This window comes from Salvelinus fontinalis, chromosome 15 (assembly GCF_029448725.1).
Source record: "Salvelinus fontinalis isolate EN_2023a chromosome 15, ASM2944872v1, whole genome shotgun sequence".
NCBI lineage: Eukaryota > Metazoa > Chordata > Actinopteri > Salmoniformes > Salmonidae > Salvelinus > Salvelinus fontinalis.
The window spans coordinates 47459805-47480562 of NC_074679.1; positions in this window are offsets into that span (position 1 = coordinate 47459805).

Consider the following 20758-nt stretch of genomic DNA (forward strand, 5'->3'; position numbering starts at 1 on the left):
AGAGAGAGAGAGAGAGAGAGAGAGAGAGCGAGCGAGAGAGAGAGAGAGAGAGAGAGAGAGAGAGAGAGAGAGAGAAAGTGTTTAAAAGAGAGAGATTTGATACAATGGCCTACATTGTTCCATTCCCCTATAATCAAAGCAGACACTGAACTTGGCCTAAAGAGAGACACAGCTGCTGCTGGAACTGGCCTTCATAGTCACACTCCCTGGGATTGGGAAATGGCTGGAGTTGGAGCTGCATGGGGACTGAGGCTGGAGGGGTAGCTGAGTGTACCTGAGGATCCAGGGTGGAATACGCTTTCAACCACATCACAGCAATGCTGTAAAACCACTGCCTTTCACATGAATGATTTCTCAACACCATCTCAACATTTAGAAGCAAAATTATCACAGTTACTACACCTCCTTGACGTCAAGTGAAACAGGTTGTTACGTTATAGACTTATTCTAAAATCTTTTCCTCATCAATCGACACACAACACCCCATAACAACAAAGCAAAAACAGGTTTTTAGAAATGTTTAGAAATGTATAAAAACAAAGAAAAAAGAAATACCTTATTTACATAAGTATTCAGACCCTTTGCTATGAAACTCACAATTGAGCTCAGGTGCATCCTGTTTCCATTGATCATCCTTGAGATGTTTCTGCAACTTGATTCGAGTCCACCTGTGGTAAATTCAATTGATTGGTCACTCTGATAGATCTCCAGAGTTCCTCTGTGAAGATGGGAGAACCTTCCAGAAGGACAACCATCTCTGCAGCAATCCACCAATCAGGCCTTTATGGTAGAGTTACCAGACGGAAACCACTCCTCAGTAAAAGGCACATGACAGCCCACTTGGAGTTTGCCAAAAGGCCCCTAAGGGACTCTCGGACCATGAGAAACAAGATTCTCTGGTCTGATGAAACTAAGATTGAAATCTTTGGCCTGAATGCCAAACGTCACGTCTGGAGGAAACCTGGCACCATCCCTACAGTGAAGCATGGTGGTGGCAGCATCATGTTGTGGAGATGTTTTTCAGTGGCAGGGACTGGGAGACTAGTCAGCAACGAGGGAAAGATGAACGGAGCAAAGTACAGAGAGATCCTTGATGAAAACCTGCTCCAGAGCACCCAGGTCCTGGACTTCCCAACGGGCCGCCCCCAGGTGGTGGTGAAGGTTGGAAACAACATCTCCACTTCGCTGATCCTCAACACTGGCGCCCCACAACGGTGCATTCTCAGCCCCCTCCAGTATTCCCTGTTCACCCATGACTGCGTGGCCATGCACGCCTCCAACTCAATCATCAAGTGTGCGGACGACACAACAGTAGTAAGCTTGATTACCAACAACGACGAGACAGCCTACAGGGAGGAGGTGAGGGCTCTGGGAGTGTGGTGTCAGGAAAACAACCTCTCACTCAACGTCAACAAAACAAAGGAGATGATCGTGGACTTCAGGAAACAGCAGAGGGAACACTCCCCTATCCATATCGACGGGACAGCAGTGGAGAAGGTGGAAAGTTTTAAGTTCCTCGGCATACACATCATTGACAAACTGAAATGGTCCACCGACACAGACAGTGTGGTGAAGAAGGCGCAACAACGCCTCTTCAACCTCAGAAGGCTGAAAAAATGTGGCTTGTCACCCAAAACCCTCACAAACCTTTACAGATGCACAATTGAGAGCATCCTGTCGGGCTGAATCACCGCCTGGTAGAGGCAACTGCACCGCTCACAATCTCAGAGCTCTCCAGAGGGTGGTGCGGTCTGCACAACGCATCACCGGGGGCAAACTAACTGCCCTCCAGAACACATACAGCACCTGTTGTCACAGGAAGGTCCAAAAAATCACCAAGGACAACAACTACCCGAGACACTGCCTGTTCACCCCGCTACCATCCAGAAGGTGAGGTCAGGACAGGTGCATCAAAGCTGGGAACGAGAGACTGAAAAACAGCTTCTATCTCAAGGCCATCAGACTGTTAAACAGCCGTCACCAACACATTGGAGGCTGATGCCTACATACAGACTTGAAATCATTGGCCACTTTAATAAATAGATCACTAGTCACTTTAATAATGTTTACATATCTTGCATTACTCATCTCATATGTATATACTGTATTTTATACCATCTATTGCATCTTAGCCTATGCCGCTCTGTCATTGCTCATCCATATATTTATATGTACATATTCTTATTTCATCCCTTTACTTAGATTTGTGTGTATTATGTAGTTGTTGTGGAATTGTTAGATTACTTGTTAGATATTACTAGAAGCCCAAGCATTTAGCTACACTCGCAATAACATTTACATTTACATTTACATTTAAGTCATTTAGCAGACGCTCTTATCCAGAGCGACTTACAAATTCTACAAGCAACTTACAAAAAACATCTGCTAACCATGTGTATGTGACCAATAAAATTGGTCACATACACATGAAAAACGACCATAAGCACACAGCCAAGACAACACAGGAGTGGCTTCGAGATAAGTCTCTGAATGTCCCTGAGTGGCCCAGCCAGAGCCCGGACTTGAACCCGATTGAACATCTCTGGAGAGACCTGAAAATAGCTGTGCAGCGACGCTCCCCATCCAACTTGACAAAGCTTTAGAGGATCTGCAGAGGAGAATGGGAGAAACTCTCCAAATACAGGTGTGCCAAGCCTGTAGCGCCATACCCAAGAAGACTCGAGGCTGTAATCGCTACCAAAGGTGCTGAATAAAGGGTCTGAATACTTATGTAAATGTGATATTTCCTTCTTTTTTATATATATATATACATTTGCAAAAATGTCTAAAAAACTGTTTTTGCTTTGTCGTTATGGGGTATTGTTGAGGTGAGGTAAAATGATGAGGTAAAAAAAAACATTTTAATCAATTTTAGAATAAGGCAGTAACGTAACAAAAAGTGGGAAAAGTCAAGAGGTCTGAATACTTTTCCAAATGCGTTGTACCTCTGGCTGTCCCCTCAGACGGCGTCTCAGAACAGTCTGGAGATCAACAATGGAAAAATACAGGCAAGGAGGGGGTGTTTGGAACTAGCAGAGTTTTAGAAGCTTACAGCTAACTCCAAGAGGCTATTGGGTTTGGCCCAGTAACACAGCAGTCATGTTTATAATAAAAGCCCTTTTAATCAGTCAGCTGGGAGGTCTAGAGTGTTTTGGAAGAGATAGAGACCCGCACACTGTCTGGTGCATCGTAATCAGCAGCACAGACAAATAAATCCCATCAGCTGTGTGTGTGTGTGTGTGTGTGTGTGTGTGTGTGTGTGTGTGTGTGTGTGTGTGTGTGTGTGTGTGTGTGTGTGTGTGTGTGTGTGTGTGTGTGTGTGTGAGGGATAGAGCTAAAAGCAGCTAGTAGCCTAGGGACTATAGGACCATTGGCTGCATGGTGACTCAGTGTTTCTACACAGCGTATAGACCTGAACCAAGACCTGGCACACAACACCTCCAATACATTACACCACGCCACTCCAGAGGGAGAGAGTTTGTGTGTGTGGGAGTAGGAGTGGGAGGTTGTGTCTGTGTGTGTGTGTGTGTGTGTGTGTGTGTGTGTGTGTGTGTGTGTGTGTGTGTGTGTGTGTCATTTTATAGCCCTGTTATGGGGCAGTGGTCTATATGTTCTCTCTGTACTCTCAAAGTGAGGCATGTCAGAGCCATGTTGAATTCTAATATTTGCACCGCGACTTCTCAAATTGATTTGATTCTGTGCGGTGTTTATGTTGGCTGGTGTCTGCTCGCTGTGGTTGTGGGCTGAGTGGAGGAGAGCCAGGGGAGTGCGGAGTGGGGGTACTGGGGAGGTGTGTGCTTGGGTTTCTGCTGGGTGTGTGTGTGTCTGAGAGAGGGTGGAGGTAACACACTGATCAGGATCTAATTGAATCAGGTCTCCAGTATCAGTATCCAACTTTGATTTTCCTTCCGTGGCAGACGAGGGGAGGGAACGGGATCAGAGAGACAGAGAAAGACGGTCTTGAAATGAGCACCTTGGTGAAACCTGCTGCGGTATAACGTATCAGAAGTGGGCCTCTCCCTGGAGCAGTGCCAAGTCCTCACTACGGTTGCATCCCTTTTGACCAGTGCCCTGTAAGACATAGGAGGCCATTTGGGATGCAGCCATTCATTAACAACAGCCAGGTCACTTGAGATCCAAGGCGGTACTCGAACCTCCGTCCAGGTCCCAGGACGTCGGGAGATGAATTCGAAAATCGCCCACTAGCGGCAACGGTGAGCGCCATTACCATCAAGTAGCCTCACATGTTCTATCCCTGGTGCTAAGCACTCGTCTTTGTTTTGTTGTCGTTTTTTTTTACCCTATCCCAAACCTTCCTTACCTTAACCATTCAGAATGAATGCCTAAAAAGTAACCGTCAAAATCATACGTTTATCCCCCCAGCACAAATGATGGATATTGAAGTCAGACCGTGATACCTTGTTGATTAATAAAGGTATGGAATAATACCAGGGGAGGGGTTAGGGTGCAGGGGAGGGGTTAGGGTGCAGGGGAGGGGAACAATACATTACCTGACAATTACAGAGTGCGAAAGTACGGAGAAGGAGGTGGGGCGGAGAGGTGGGGAAATGGAGACCATATGGGAAGCTATATGAGAGGCCACCTGGCCCAAGGGGCCTGCAACTCTCACATCAACACTCTGAAGTAGACTGGGCCTGTTTCTAGTCTTACAACACACACACACACACACACACACACACACACACACACACACACACACACACACACACACACACACACACACACACACACACACACACACACACACACACACACACACACACACACACACACACACACACACACACTTCTCCAGAACCTCTACCCACCTCTCCCTTTCCTTTCTCCCCTGGCGCTCCTCCACTCAGCCCACAACCACAGAAAGCAGACCTCAACCAACATAAATCGCTGTACAGAATCAAATCAATTTGAGAAGTTGTGGTGCAAATAATATAATTCAACATGGCTCTGACAGATCTCCAGAGACAACTCACTGTGAGGGTAGAGAGAGAATGTATAAACACACACACACACACACACACACACACACACACACACACACACACACACACACACACACACACACACACACACACACACACACACACACACACACACTACGACCCCACCAGCTCATCTCTGTCTCACTCTTCCAACCTCTTCACCCTGTCTCTTCTCTTCATAACAGTGTCTACGAGGGCCCCGATCCCGATTTAGAGATTTATGCCCATGCTTTTCCGCATTTCTCAATATTTGGGGAAGCGCTCTGCAGGTGTGGCTACCTTGCGCGTCCTGAATAAATGTCATTCAACTGCTGAAAACCGTCCCACTTGCTGCCCGACAGATTTTCATTCAATTGGGTTTCAGTACATTTATCTTAAGCCATCCCTTTAAATAGCGTGCACCTTTCAGTTCTAATTTTTTTTGTTTCAGCACCAATTGGTAGATTTAAAAATACCCTGATCTTGTAGATTATTTAGGCTTAGGAAAGTATTTATGAATGATAAAAAACAGGTTAGGAGAGCCTTTACGCACGAAAGACAGAAAACGCTGGTTTGATTCATTCAGGAAATTGCACATTCAGTTCTTCAGCCCATAGTAATGTTGGAAGATTAGTGTACACGTAATTAGAACAGGGAGAATAGTGTACAATAGTAGGCTATAACCTCGTATATTACCTGCACTAACCGTGGAACTGTGTGATGACATGGCCAAGTATTCAAACTGTTATGGCTTGGTCTGCACTCCGCGCCGTAACAATTTAACTCTTTTTTTATATTAACTGTTAGTAACTATCCTCAGCAACAACCAAACGGCTGTAGCAGCATTTACATAGGAAGCAAATTAAGGTAAACGAAACAATGTGAATAAATGGAACAATGATGTAGGCTACTCCAACCGAAGGGAACTAAATTCAATTGGCAATTGAATATGTGTGGTTATTAGGCCTACTGACAGCTGATACTGTTATTTAACATGATATAAATTGTCACGCCCTGACCTTAGTTATCTTTGTTTTCTTTATTATTTTGGTTGGGTCAGGGTGTGACATGGGGGATGTATGTGTTTAGTCTTGTATAGGGGTCTTGTATGTTTATGGGGTGTTTACTAGTCTAGGTGTTTGTATGTCTATGGTTGCCTAGATTGGTTCTCAATTAGAGGCAGCTGTTTATCGTTGTCTCTGATTGGGAACCATATTTAGGCAGCCATATTCCGTTGCGTATTTCGTGGGTTATTGTCTATATGTAAGTTGCCTGTGTCTGCACTTGTTTAATATATAGCTTCACGTTCGTTTGTTGTTTTGCATAGTTTGTTTAAGTGTTCTTCGTTTCGTTAAATAAATAGAAGAATGTATTCTTATCACGCTGCGCCTTGGTCCTCCTTTCTTCATCCAAACGACAAACGTGACATAAATAGAAGACAGAGAAAGTCGGGGAGCCTATAATGAAGACATTCAAGAGTGCCCACCCCTGCAATATTAAAGGCCATGCAATTTAAAGTCTGCATAATGGCACAGCATTTCATACACTTTACTGTGGGAAAGCTGATGTGTTGATATGCTTTAGTTTGCTGCCATGACTGGTTTCACATTGGTCTCCAGCGATCATAAGGTAAAATATACCTCAAACAAGAGCCATTTATATTTACAATCAATCCCTTTATCCAAACGGATTACTCACTTGCCTAGATCTTATCAATAGATTTGATCAAGTTGTACATTACAGTGCATGGAGGATGGTGTAAAGTAGATGCTTTTCCCACTTGGAACCTGTAGGCATGCTAGACCTTAATCATGGTTTCCTCACATGTAAAACTGGCAGAATTATTAGGGATTTAACCCTCCTGCTGTGTTCCGGTCGAATTGGACCGATTTACAAGTTTTCTCTCTGAAAGATGTAGTTCATTTAATCTGATTGTCATAAGGTTCCATGACTTTGTACACGCAGGGCATCTGAAACAAACAAAATACATTTTGATGATTTTCATTACATTCTGGGTGTTTTATTTAACTTTTGTACACCTGTGGTGTTCCGGGTCAAAAATGACCGGTCATTAGAAATGAATGGGTGAGACTACAATTAGCGTATAAAATTCCTCAGACAGACACACTTCCTCTTCCAGACCCCCTCATGCATGTGTGTTTGATTACACACACACACACACGCACAAACCTCACCCCTTCTTGGCTTCCATGGCAACCCCCACGGGAACCTTTCCCCAATATAATTTTCCCCCCACGGGAACCACCATTCTCCCTATGGCATTCACACAAACAATCGCAACATTGTCTCAATAATATATAGAACCTTTCTCGCAGCTCTGGTAAACAAAGCTTTTTTTAGGCCTTTCTCACAATTCTGTCTGTGGAAGCACAATGACCAAATGATATACTGTATGTGAGGCTCTTGATCATATCTTTGATCATGACACTGGTGAGGAGGAGAGAGTCCTTGTTAAACTTTGACACAAAGTAGTCTGTGATAAATAGCACAATATGTTTCATCTGAGTATTTGTTATAGTTAAAATAATCCATACATTATGCTTGTTTTTACTCAAAAATGAGTAGCATGAGCTCAGGTCAATGAGGCCTACAGGCCATAAACAGCAAATAGAAGTTCAAAACGTGTAATGTTCACAAGAACTTAAGTTGATAAAAAGATCTAACACAACATTAGGTGATAATATATGTATCGTTATGGATTTATAATCAGCTATAATGGGGTGGTCATTCTGGACCAGGAACACAGAATGAATTAACATGAAACAAACAGGAGGGTTAAGTCAAGGTCAGAATACGGTGTATCTGTAGACACACCTCTGCCACATCTTCATTTGTTCGAGCTCCACCTCAAGCGAATAGTGGGTGAATGGCGTACTATTCTCATGCTTAAATTCAAGGTCAAAATACACACAGAGAGAAAAGCGCATTCGCAAGGAATGATGTTCCATTGACACACGCTTAACTCAGGTCTGAATTCCCCCTCTAACTGAATAACCATACAGTGCGTACTGGTATGGACACATGTTTATGATCAAGCTGTTCTCAGATCACATCACAAACTGTTTATACATCGAATCATGTTCAAAACCAGATGCTTCCCGAAACATACACCACATTTAGCCATTTCATGTACCCTGTGGGTTGCAGTATATTAGCAGCAGTGTGCTGTTAACACATATAAACGTGTACTGCTTATGAATGTGCTATGAAATCCTTGTAGGTATCCTTCGAATGAAGTGTCACAAGCGAAAACAACAGGCTTCAGTCCCTTCTAAACCCAGTAGGGATGGCAGGAGGTGGAGATGGCTGCAAAGGTCACAGCCTTGTTGTGGTGGTGGAAATGCCAAGGCCTCTCACTGAGAGAGAGAGCATGGCCTATTATTGTACTCTACTCTGACTCGAGACGAGACCGACCACAGCAACATCAACCTTATCCTGGGCACAGTGGGTAGGTCAGAAGAAGATGACTTAATTGTCAAAAGTATTATGTCTTCTTCTTATGTGGAGGGGTAGGTTACTTCTTTAAAAGGTTGTACCAGCTGTCTTTCCATCCTCCAGACAGAGTGAGGCAGACTGAGATGGTTACGGTGTCCTGGCTGAGCCTGGCTCTAGTGTAGCACATGGAAGAGCAATTACATAATGTCGACTTTCATTGGGCTGCTCTCAGCTCCCAGTGCTCAATTTCACTGGCATCTCTGCTGGGAGACTTCCAGATGTGACTTCTCGATGTGAGCTTCTCTTCCTTTACTGCTCTCCTCTCACTGTAACCTCCTCCCTCTCTTTCTGCTCTCCTCCTCTCTGTCTATCTCCCCTCCCTCCCCGCAGCAAGAGAGGTTGGGGTAGAGGGAGAGATGATAGTGAAGAAGAGAGGGAGAAAAAAGAGGAAAAGAGAGACTTATTTACAGTTTTTTACAATCACTTTGGCACTAATTTCGGAACCTTGATGTCATTTTTCAAAACTCTAGACACAAAACTCACAACCAACGATCAAAATGCAAATTCTTCAAATCTCTAACACCCTTCCAATTGCTTGGATACAATACACATAAAGCTAAGCTTTAAAGCTTTCCTTTAAATTTGTTCATTGAACTAAAATCTCTTTCTGCTCTTCTCCTCTATGTCTATCTCCCCTCTCTCCCCGCGGCAAGAGACGTGAAATATATAAATACTCATCATAAAACATTTATGAAAAATACATGGTGTACAGCAAATGAAAGATAAACATCTTGTGAATCCAGCCAATATTTCCGATTTTTTAAGTGTTTTACAGCGAAAACACAATATAGAATTATATTAGCTTACCACAATAGCCAAACACACAAAAGCATTTATTCACCGCAAAGGTAGCTTTCGCAAAAACCAGCAATAGATATAAAATTAATCACTAACCTTTGGACAACTTCATCAGATCAGACCTGGTCAAAATGACACAACTTAACATGAAGGTATTACCATTTCAAAATGCAATTCACACATTACATCTGAGATGACTGTCTATTCATTTCATTACAATGATCTAACTATCAACTGACACAACTGCTCAAAATGATAAGTAACTGTTGCATTACTCTTAAAACTTCTTGTCAATAGGGGGCGCTGTTTTCACATTGGAAAAAATCGTGCCCAATTTAACTTCTTATCAATAGGGGGTGCTGTTAGCACTTTGTAATAATTACGTTCCCATATTAAACTGTCTCGTACTCAATTCTTGCTCGTACAATATGCATATTATTATTACTATTGGATAGAAAACACTCTAGTTTCTAAAACCATTTTAATTATATCTGTGAGTGAAACAAAACTGCACTTAGAGCAATTTTCCTATGTGTATGTGAGAATGCCAAATTTTCCAAGCTGCTCTGAGACCTGTGTATAAATATGCCTGTCTTCTATTGGTTGAGATGCACTGCATACGCCTTCCCATGGATGTTAGCGAATAGGAAGACTTGAAATGGAGTCTCTACGTAGATCTCAAATGTTATAAATCACTTGGCATAGACGTGTCTGTTCTCTTCGCTCTGACGCACTGAGGACCTTGGCATATTGTACTAGAACCATCGGTTATAGATCTTAAATATATCCGGCTGTGTTTTTATTCGATATAGGCTTTAAAGACATCATAATCTTGTTATTTTAAACCGAATTATATCAGTTTATGTCAGTATATTGCGATTTTCGGGTATTTAATTTCCTGGCGTTCTAGGGGGTTGGGTATCTCTCTCTCTCATGCTAACGTTTACTGCTAATTGCAACGTTGAAGAGGACGTTATACAACCTAGCAATGATTCTTTTGGACAAAGGACACCTTTCCCAAGATTCTGATGAGAGTTCATCAAAAAGTAAGAACTGTTTATGCTGATAATTCGTTGTTCTGTTGAAAAATGTCAAAAGCATAAGCCGCCATTAATTGCAGTGCAGCCTCGCTTTATCGCACGCTGTATTTTGAAGTAACGTTAATTTTAAAAATGTAACCCAGCGATTGCATTAAGAACTAATTTGTCTTTCAATTGCTGTCCAACCTGTATTTTTTTGTCAAGTTTATGATTATTTATTGATTAGAATAGGTGCCTCTCCAAAGATTTCTCCTGACATTTTCTGGGCAGCTTTGCTACTTTTCTCATTGTATAACCACGATTAGTGGCGCTAAATATGCAAATTTTCGAACAAACTCTATATGCATTGTGTAATATGATGTTATAGGACTGTCATCTGAAGAATTCTGAGAAGGTTAGTGAAAAAATGTATATATTTTGGTGGTTTATACGTTATCGCTATTTTGGCTTGAATCAATGCTGTTGTGATGTTTGCTATTGTGGTAAGCTAATATAACGCTATATTGTGTTTTCGCTGTAAAACACTTAGAAAATCTGAAATATTGGCTGGATTCACAAGATCTGTGTCTTTCATTTGCTGTACGCTGTGTATTTTTAAGAAATGTTTTATGATGAGTAATTAGCATATACACGATGGTCTCTGTAGTTATTGTAGTTGCTTTGGTGAGAGTTGTGATGGTGGCTGCAATGGTAAACTATGATTTATACCTGAAATATGCACATTTTTCTAACAAAACATATTTATTGTATAGCATATGTTATCAGACTGTCATCTGATGAAAGTGTTTCTTGGTTAGTGGCTATTTACATCTTTATTTGGTCGAATTTGTGATAGCTACTGATGCAGTAAAAAAAGGGTGGAGTAAAAAAAGTGGTGTCTTTTGCTAACGTGGTTAGCTAATAGATTTACATATTGTGTCTTTCCTGTAAAACATTTTAAAAATCAGAAATGATGGCTGGATTCACAAGATGTGTATCTTTCATTTGGTGTCTTGGACTTGTGATTTCATGAACATTTTATTATATGATATCCCTGAGGTTTTACGCTAGGCTATGCTAGTCAGCTTTTTTGATAGGGGGGTCCCGGATCCGTCTTTGTGACTCGTTAGAGGTTAAACGGCCTCGTACTCTGTTCTAGATCATACAATATGCATATCATTATTACTATTGGATAGAAAACACTCTGAAGTTTCTAAAACTGTTTGAATTATATCTGTGAGTAAAACAGAACTCATTTGGCAGCAAACTTCCATACAGGAAGTGAAAAATCTGAAAACGAGGCTCTGTTTCAGGGCCTGCCAATTCAACTGGCTTTTATTTATCGATATGTATGCACTTCATACGCCTTCCACTAGATGTCAACAGGCAGTGGAAGGTGGAATGGGGTGTCTAGCTTGATCTGAGGCCGAATAAGAGCTTTTGGAGTGACAGGTCCGGTATTTTCTTTGTCGAGCTCTCCCGGCGCGCGGGGGAGCTCGACATTGTCTTCTGAAAATCGTTCGGTATACACGGCGAATCTCTCCGGCTCTGATTTTATTTGATACATATGATAAAAACATCATAAAGTAGTTTTTTTAAACCAAGTTTTATCAGTTTATTCAACGTTTAATGGGACTTTTGGAATTTTCCGTTCTTTGCGCCAAGAGAGGATGGGAATGTTCGCGCCAAAATGCTAGCCAATGTTGCTAATTCGACCGAAGATACGAACATTCTAAAACCAAACAACGATTTATTCTGGAAATAGGACTCCTTGAGACTGGACTGGAGTGATAGAGACTGGAGTGATAGATGTGCAGAAGCTGAATGTGCAAGTAGAGATACAACATTCTGATGGAAGCTCAGCAAAAGTAAGAAAACATTTATGATGTTATTTCGTATTTCTGTGTAATATGTTGATGCCTATTCTCCGCCATGTTGGTGAGCGCTGTCTCACAATAACCCAAGCTGTATGTTGTGGTAAAGTTATTTTTAAAAATCTAACACAGCGGTTGCATTAAGAACCAGTGTATCTTTCATTTGCCATACAACAAGTATTTTTATGTAAAGTTTATGATGAGTTCTTTGGTCAGATTAGGTGAGTGTCCACAATTTCTCCGGACATTCTGGGGAAATGTTGCTACGTATTCACAATGTATAACCGCTCTAAATATGCACATTTTCGAACAAAACATAAATGTATTGTATAACATGATGTTATAAGACTGTCATCTGATGAAGTTGTCCAAAGGTTAGTGATTATTTTTATATCTATTGCTGGTTTTTGCGAAAGCTACCTTTGCGGTGAATAAATGCTTTTGTGTGTTTGGCTATTGTGGTAAGCTAATATAATTCTATATTGTGTTTTCGCTGTAAAACACTTAAAAATTCAGAACAATTGTCTCGATTCACAAGATGTTTATCTTTCATTTGCTGTACACCATGTATTTTTCATAAATGTTTTATGATGAGTATTTATGTATTTCACGTTGCTCTCTGTAATTATTCTGGCTGCTTTGGTGCTATTTTTGATGGTGGCTGCAATGTAAAACTATGATTTATACCTCAAATATGCACATTTTTGAACAAAACATAAATGTATTGTATAACATGTTATAAGACTGTCATCTGATGAAGTTGTTCAAGGTTAGTGATTAATTTTATCTCTATTTTGTCGGTTTTGTGAAAGCTACCTATGCGGTGGAAACATGGTGAAAATATGCGGTTGTGTGTTTGGCTATTGTGGTTAGCTAATAGAAATACATATTGTGTTTTCGCTGTAAAACATTTTAAAAATCAGAAATGATGGTTGGATTCACAAGATGTTTATCTTTCATTTGCTGTATTGGACTTGTGATTTCATGAAAATTATATTATATGATGTCCCTGTCCCATTAGGCTAGGCTATGCTAGTCAGCTTTTTTGATGAGGAGGATCCCGGATCCGGGAGGAAGATGAAGTAGAGTTAATGCATAGTTTTATGGAAACTGGCGAACAATATTCCGTGTTTAGATCATGAAAGTTTCAGGACAACGAGATCCATTGACACCAATTACCGTGGAACATGAACCAATTTTCCTACATTATCTATGGATGTAATATTTCATCATCATTCCTTATCAGACACTGTTTCTATGGTCCCATGCACCACTTTTCCAGACCATGTTTTCATATTTGACATTACTGTACACTCACCATTCACTTTATTAGGTACACCTATCTAGTACTGGGTAGGATCCCCTTTTTCCCCCACAACAGCCTGAATTATTCACGGTGGTGTATGTTAAGAGATGCCCTTCTGCACACCACTGTTTTAAACAGCTGTTATTTGAACATTGGTGGCCTTTCTGTTGGCTTGAATGAGTCTGGACATTCTCCTCTGACCTCTCTCATTAACAAGGCGTTTTTGCCAACAGAACTGCCGCTCACTGAACGTGTTTTGTTTCTCGCACCATACTATGTAAACTCAAGAGACTGTAGTGCGTAAAATACCCCGGGAGGGCAGCTGTTTCTGAGATGCTGGAACCACCATGTGTGGCATCAACAATCATCCCACGGTCAAAGTTACTTGGACTCCTCATCTTGCCCATTCTAATGTTATGTCGAACAACATCTAAAGCTCTCTACTCTCTCTACTCTATATATTGAGTTGCAGGCAGCCACACGATTCACTGTTCGAATGTAACCTTCCTTGATGAGCTAAATCAGGTCTGTAGAGCTGATGGCATGACCTATGTCATTGTGTGGGATAATGTCAGGTTCCACCATGCTCAAATGGTGCAAGCATGGTTTCAGGCCCATCCACAATTTACCACCCTGTACTTACCCCCATACTCTCCTTTCCTTAACCCGATTGAGGAATTTTTCTCCACATGGAGGTGGAAGGTACTGTATATGATAGGCGTCCTAACGTACAAGCCACCCTTCTCCAGGCCATGGATGACGCATGCAATGACATCACGGCACACCAGTGTCAGGCCTGGATTCGCCATGCCCGAAGATTCTTCCAAAGATGTTTGGCTAATGAAAGCATCCATTGTGATGTGGATGAGAACCTGTGGCCACATCCACAAGACAGGTTTGAGGGAAATATAGAAGTACTGTAACGGCGGTCCTCCTCCTCTTCGCCCGAAAAGGAGGAGTATTGATCGAACCAAGGCGCAGTGGAGTTTGAACACATATTTATTAAACGAAAACACGAACTTAACTAAACTAACAAAACAACAAACGGTGTAGACAGACCTAGACGACGAACTTACATGAAACAAGAAGAACGCACGAATAGGGAACAGACTACATAAACCGAACAAACCGTAAACAGTCCTGTATGGTGCAAACATATACACAGACACGGAAGACAATCACCCACAACGAACACTGTGACAACGCCTACCTAAATATGACTCTTAATTAGAGGAACGCCAAACACCTGCCTCTAATTAAGAGCCATACCAGGCAACCCAAAACCAACACAGAAACAGAAAACATAGAATGCCCACCCAACCTCACGTCCTGACCAACTAACACACATAACAAACTAACATAAATAGGTCAGGAACGTGACAAGTACGGTAATCAACCTTTGTTTTGCTTTTTACAGTAAGCCAGGTGAGGAACACTGCAGTTGACGCTTTACTGTAGTTTTTTTCTTTTTTTGTAGCTAATTATTTTTGCTTTGATTCAAAGAAACCTATGTTGTGGTTTTATTGTATTTCATCCCAAAAAATCAGATTTTGTTCAATGATTCCATTGTGTCTGTAGTATTCTCTCTACTAGCCCTTTTACAGTGATGTATTTACGTGTAGTACCATAATGAAACTATATTTAATGATTGTATGAACAACTTCATCGTGAAACTATCGGTATCTTGTGTGTGGCTGATCTAAATGAATGTTCCTATGGTATTTCGTGATACATTAGTTATTTGAACCAATGATTCTGCAAGTGCAAGGTTTCTTTAAAGATATGAATGCACAATGCAATGTTTTGAACATTGGACAGCCTGTGTTAGAAGTAATGACCGTTTTGAGTTTTGTGTCTAGAGTTTTGAAAAATTACCACACGGTTCTGAAATTAGTGCCAAAGTGATTGTTAAAAACTGTAATAAAAGCCATTAACATCCATCACCCCAAGCCCAAGCCCCAGCCCAGTCCCAACTCCACCCTCCCCAGTTCCAGCACCAATCCCGCTGTTCCCAAAGGGTGTGTAAAGCAGGCCACTAAGTATTTTACCATGTGGGTCCCTGTGAGGCTGCGATTGGGCTAGGCTGGGCTGACTAGGTGTGTGTGTGTGTGTGTGTGTGTGTGTGTGTGTGTGTGTGTGTGTGTGTGTGTGTGTGTGTGTGTGTGTGTGTGTGTGTGTGTGTGTGTGTGTGTGTGTGTGTGTGTGTGTGTGTGTGTGGGCTGCTCCAGGCAGGGGAAGGGGCAGGAAGTGGAGCAGGCCAGGAGAGAAGACGCTTTCTGAGAGCCTGTCCAAGTAAACAACCCCCAACACACATGCGCGTGCGTGCGCGCGCGCGCACACACACACACACACACACACACACACACACACACACACACACACACACACACACACACACACACACACACACACACACACACACACACACACACACACACACACACACACACACACACACACCTATGCTGCGTGATCCCACAGTCTTGCCTCTTTTTTTGTTGTTTTCTCCTTTGCACCCCAGTATCTCTACTTGCACATTCAGCTTCTGCACATCTATCACTCCAGTCTCTATCACTCCAGTCTCTATCACTCCAGTCTCTATCACTCCAGTGTTTAATTGCTATATTGTAATAATTTCGCCACTATGGCCTATTTATTGCCTCACTCCCCTTATCCTACCTCATTTGCACACACTGCATATAGACTTTCTCTATTCTATTATTGACTGTATGTTTGTTTATTCCATGTGTGACTCTGTGCTGTTGTTTGTGTCGCACTGCTTTGCTTTATCTTGGCCAGGTCGCAGTTGTAAATGAGAACTTGTTCTCAACTAGCCTACCTGGTTAAATAAAGGTGAAATATATATTTTTTAAATATATAGAAGGAGGTGTGTGTGAGTGTGCTATAACTCATCATAACAGTCTATTACCACTAATGCTATGACGGATTATGGAAGATGTTTATACTGGGCCTGTGAATTAAATGGAAATTAGCTGAGTGAGGGATAGAGAACTAGAGAGAGAGAGAGAGAGAGAGAGAGAGAGAGTGTGTGTGTGTGTGTGTGTGTGTGTGTGTGTGTGTGTGTGTGTGTGTGTGTGTGTGTGTGTGTGTGTGTGTGTGTGTGTGTGTGTGTGTGTGTGTGTGTGTGTGTGTGTGTGTGAGTGTGAGTGTGTGAGTGTGAGTGTGTGAGTGTGTGTGTGTGTGTGTTTATTTGTGTGTGTATTTTTGCCTGTGTCTGTGTGTCTGAGCAAGTCCTTACCTGCGTGCCTGCGTAGGTGTGTCCTTACGCGTGTGTATGCAGGTATAGTAACGGCAGGATGAGGCCTTGCTGATCCCAGCCAGGTCGTGGTGTGTGCGTCAGAGTGTCTCCTGGTAGACCAAGTGTTTCTGGGAAGCTAGCGGTGTAACAGACACAGGTGGAGAATCAGTTAGCTTCTATAGTCTGATTTACAGATACCTCCACTTCTGCCTTCCATTGTGTTGCCTTCCTCTGGGATCTCCTCTCTCTCACACACACGCGCACGCACGCACGCACGCACGCACGCACGCACGCACGCACGCACGCACACACACACACACACACACACACACACACACACACACACACACACACACACACCACTGACTGGATAATACTTCTCCACCTGCTGTTATTCTCTCTCTGCATGGTGCTGGATAACAACAATGGCTGATTTCTTATTGACTCTCCCTCCTCCTTACCCTACCTATTCAACTGAATCATCACATCTCTGTGAGTCTCCTTAATGTACATATTGTCATGAATTTCACTTGTCATTTCAACTCACAGAAAGCCATTGTTTCTAGTGTTGATCTAGAGTGTGGTACTATAAACTCACACAGACAACAAATGGATGTGCCACTCAGTCCAACGTGAGGTGTTTTGGAAACCAGTTGACAGTTGAATTTACTTATCATTCCCTTCAGGGCCATGGCGGGGATTATAAGAGTTCAACATCTCACCACAGTAAAAAAAAAACACAACTGAGATTGCTTTGTCAATGTGTGCTCAGATTTCTCACAGAAGCCTTCCATCTAGATAAAGGCCTTACCTGGAACCTGTCTGTCAGGCCTGTTCCTGTCCTTCTACACTAACCCTCATGGTTAACCTGCTAACCTGCTGAGACACGTACACACACACACACACCGCATGTGTGTGTGTGTGAGATCTGTGTTTTCTCAGGCTCAGTCCTTATCTCTCCTCTCGGGGTCTGAGTGCCAATGGAGATCATTGCGAAACTCAGACAGAACGCTCTTGGGCTATTCCTCTATCCCCCAGGCCATATCTGTCTGTTTCCAACTCAAACAAACCAATGATACAGGTTTGGTTTATACTTGATAGAGAGAGAGAGAGAGAGAGAGAGAGAGGGGCAGGGGGAGAGAGAGAGAGAGAGAGAGAGAGAGAGAGAGACAGAGAGAGAGAGAGAGAGAGACAGAGAGAGACAGAGACAGACAGACAGACAGACAGACAGACAGACAGACAGACAGACAGACAGACAGACAGACAGACAGACAGACAGACAGACAGACAGACAGACAGAGACTAAATTGTCATACTTGAGTAAAAGCAAAGATATCTTAATATAAAATGACTCAAGTAACAGTTACCCAGTTAAATACCACTTGAGTAAAATTATAAATAATTTCAAATTCCTTATATTTAGCCAGACGGCACAATTTTATTTCCTTTAAAAAAAAAAAGTACATTATTTTCATTCGGAATGTAGTAAAGTAAAAGTAAAAGTTGCCAAAAAATATAAATAGTCAAGTAAAGTACAGATACCCCCCAAAAATACTTAAGTAGTACTTTAAAGTATTTTTACTTAAGTACTTTACACCACTGATCATTTATCATTAGCTTTTTGAACTGCGTATGTTTCTATGACAACTGGCATCTACAACCATGAGAATTTATTATCTCCTTATGTCCCGATCTGGAAACAGTCATCTGTTTCTCATCTATAAATATAAACCTGATCTGTCGGCTACTTGTCAGAGGTTCTGCTCTAGTAGTAAGTTAGTAAGACAGAGGCTGAGCCTGAAATGGAACCCCCATTCCCTATATAGTGCACTACTTTTGACCAGAGCCATATGGACCCTGGTCAAAAGTAGTGCACTATGTAGCGAACATGGTGCCATTTGGGACACAAGCAGTCACATCTTCTCTGGGCTTCCTCTTTGAAGTTTGAACTTCATCTGTGATGTCATCTTCCACAGTATCGGTTGTTTATATCAATTTTGTTTTACTACTTTACTCAGGTCCTGTGTGTGTGTGTGTGCGTGTGCGTGTGCGTGTGTGCCTGGGTATATAAATAATTGCCCCATTACACTGTCCCCTACATGTTGTCTCTCTGCACCGATGCCTTCAGGAAACAGATGCAACCAAACCCAACAGAGAAATCTCGGAAAGGACTCAGTGATGCAATGAAACCAATCTAATTTGCTGTTACTTTATATCAGCTATATGACTGGCTACCGCATCTTATTCTTCATCTTTCCTATCCACTGACCCAGGCTTAGTGCTTTGTGACAGAATCCTCACCCAGCCATTAGGGAAGAACTCAACCCCAGAGCTCAATGAAAGGCAAGTGTTGGGTGTTTGTTTTGTGCCACTAGGTAGAGTTGCTGGGTCTGTTTCCACCAGAGGAGGCTGGTGGGAGGAGCTATATGAGGACAGACTCATTGTAATGGCTGGGATGGAATTTTTGGAACCGAGTTAAACACGTGGTCTCCATGTGTTTGATGTGTTTGATACCGTTCCATTGATTCATTGCCAGGCATTACAATGTCCTCCTATAGCTCCTCCCATCAGCCTCCTCTGATTTCCCCAACCTGTCAGACATATATCTCTTACTCAGGGCCCATGGAAGCTTCCTCATCTCTGCCTCTCCCTTCCAGACCTGGGTTTAATAACCATTTGAAAATATTTCAAACACTTGATCTGTGCTTGATTGAGCTTGCCTGTTGCAATGGAACCAATAGATAAGCCACAATAGTGCAAACCCAACCTACCTGACTCTCCAGGCAGGCTAAAGCAAATGTTCCAGAGTATCTGCAAGAGTTCAAATGCTATTTGAACCCAGGTCTTTTCTCCTAACCAACATGTTTTCTCTCTCTCCTTTTTAGGTCAAGGGTAGACACTTGAAAAAACATGTGACACTGGATACTGTCAGCTAATGTGCATGACTAAAGTCAGCATAGTGTCACAGTCATAGGCCTGCTGCTACATAATAGGTGTGTGTGTGTGTGTGTGCGTGTGTGTGTGTGTGTGCGCGAGCACAGGAGTGTCTAGGTTACGTAAACAGAAGCAATCAGTTGTCTTGTTGACCTGCTCTCAGTCTAACTCTGACACTTACCACCACAGAGCTACGGAGGTTAGGAGATAAAGAACCAGGCCATGCCTCTGCTTCTCATGGTCCTATTCCCTGGCAAAGCAACGTAGCCTAGCTCTAGCTTGAGTCACATTGGTGTCCTCCAGAGGCATGCTAGGCAAACAGTGGGAGCGCTAAGAGTTAAACGCTTTGCTTGTCTGCTCTCTACAATCTGGACTCGGATTGTTTCCGATTGTGTCCTTGACGTTTTACCCAGTTTGAAAAAAAAACGGATGAAATAGCCACAAGGCTCTGGCACCGTCCTCTGGACAGCCCTTAACCCTAACAGTCATTCATTCTTCATCTGACCCGCCTTATGTGGGTACACACACTTACAGACATCCATGCGACACGTACACACACACCAGGGGAGGCTGCTGAGGGGAGGATGAATCATAGTAATGCCTGGAATGGAGTCAATGGAATGGTATCGACCCCACGAGAACCACGTTTGATGCCATTCCATTGACTCCATCCCAGCCATTATTATGAGCCGTCCTCCCCTCAGCTGCCTCCCCTGACACACATACCCACACTCCAGTTACCCTTATACTCTCGCTCAGCTGTGACCAGAGATAAGGGGAAATAGTGTCAGCACATTCAGCTCTCTCTCTGTTTGCTCCCTCTCCTTTCTCAAACAGAGAGGGAGAACCGACCACTGATATGACCCATTACAAAGGTGTACCTACAGCAGGACTGGCTGTGGCACAACTTAAGCCTGGCATCAGCCTAGCTATTTTCAGGCTTTTAGATTAGGCTACTGTAACCTCGTACAAACATACAGGATTAGCGCTGATAGCGCTGCGGTAATCAATCGGGTGCGTAAGATGCAGAAACGTAAAGGCTTGGTTTTCCAGACAGATTCTACTGTCAA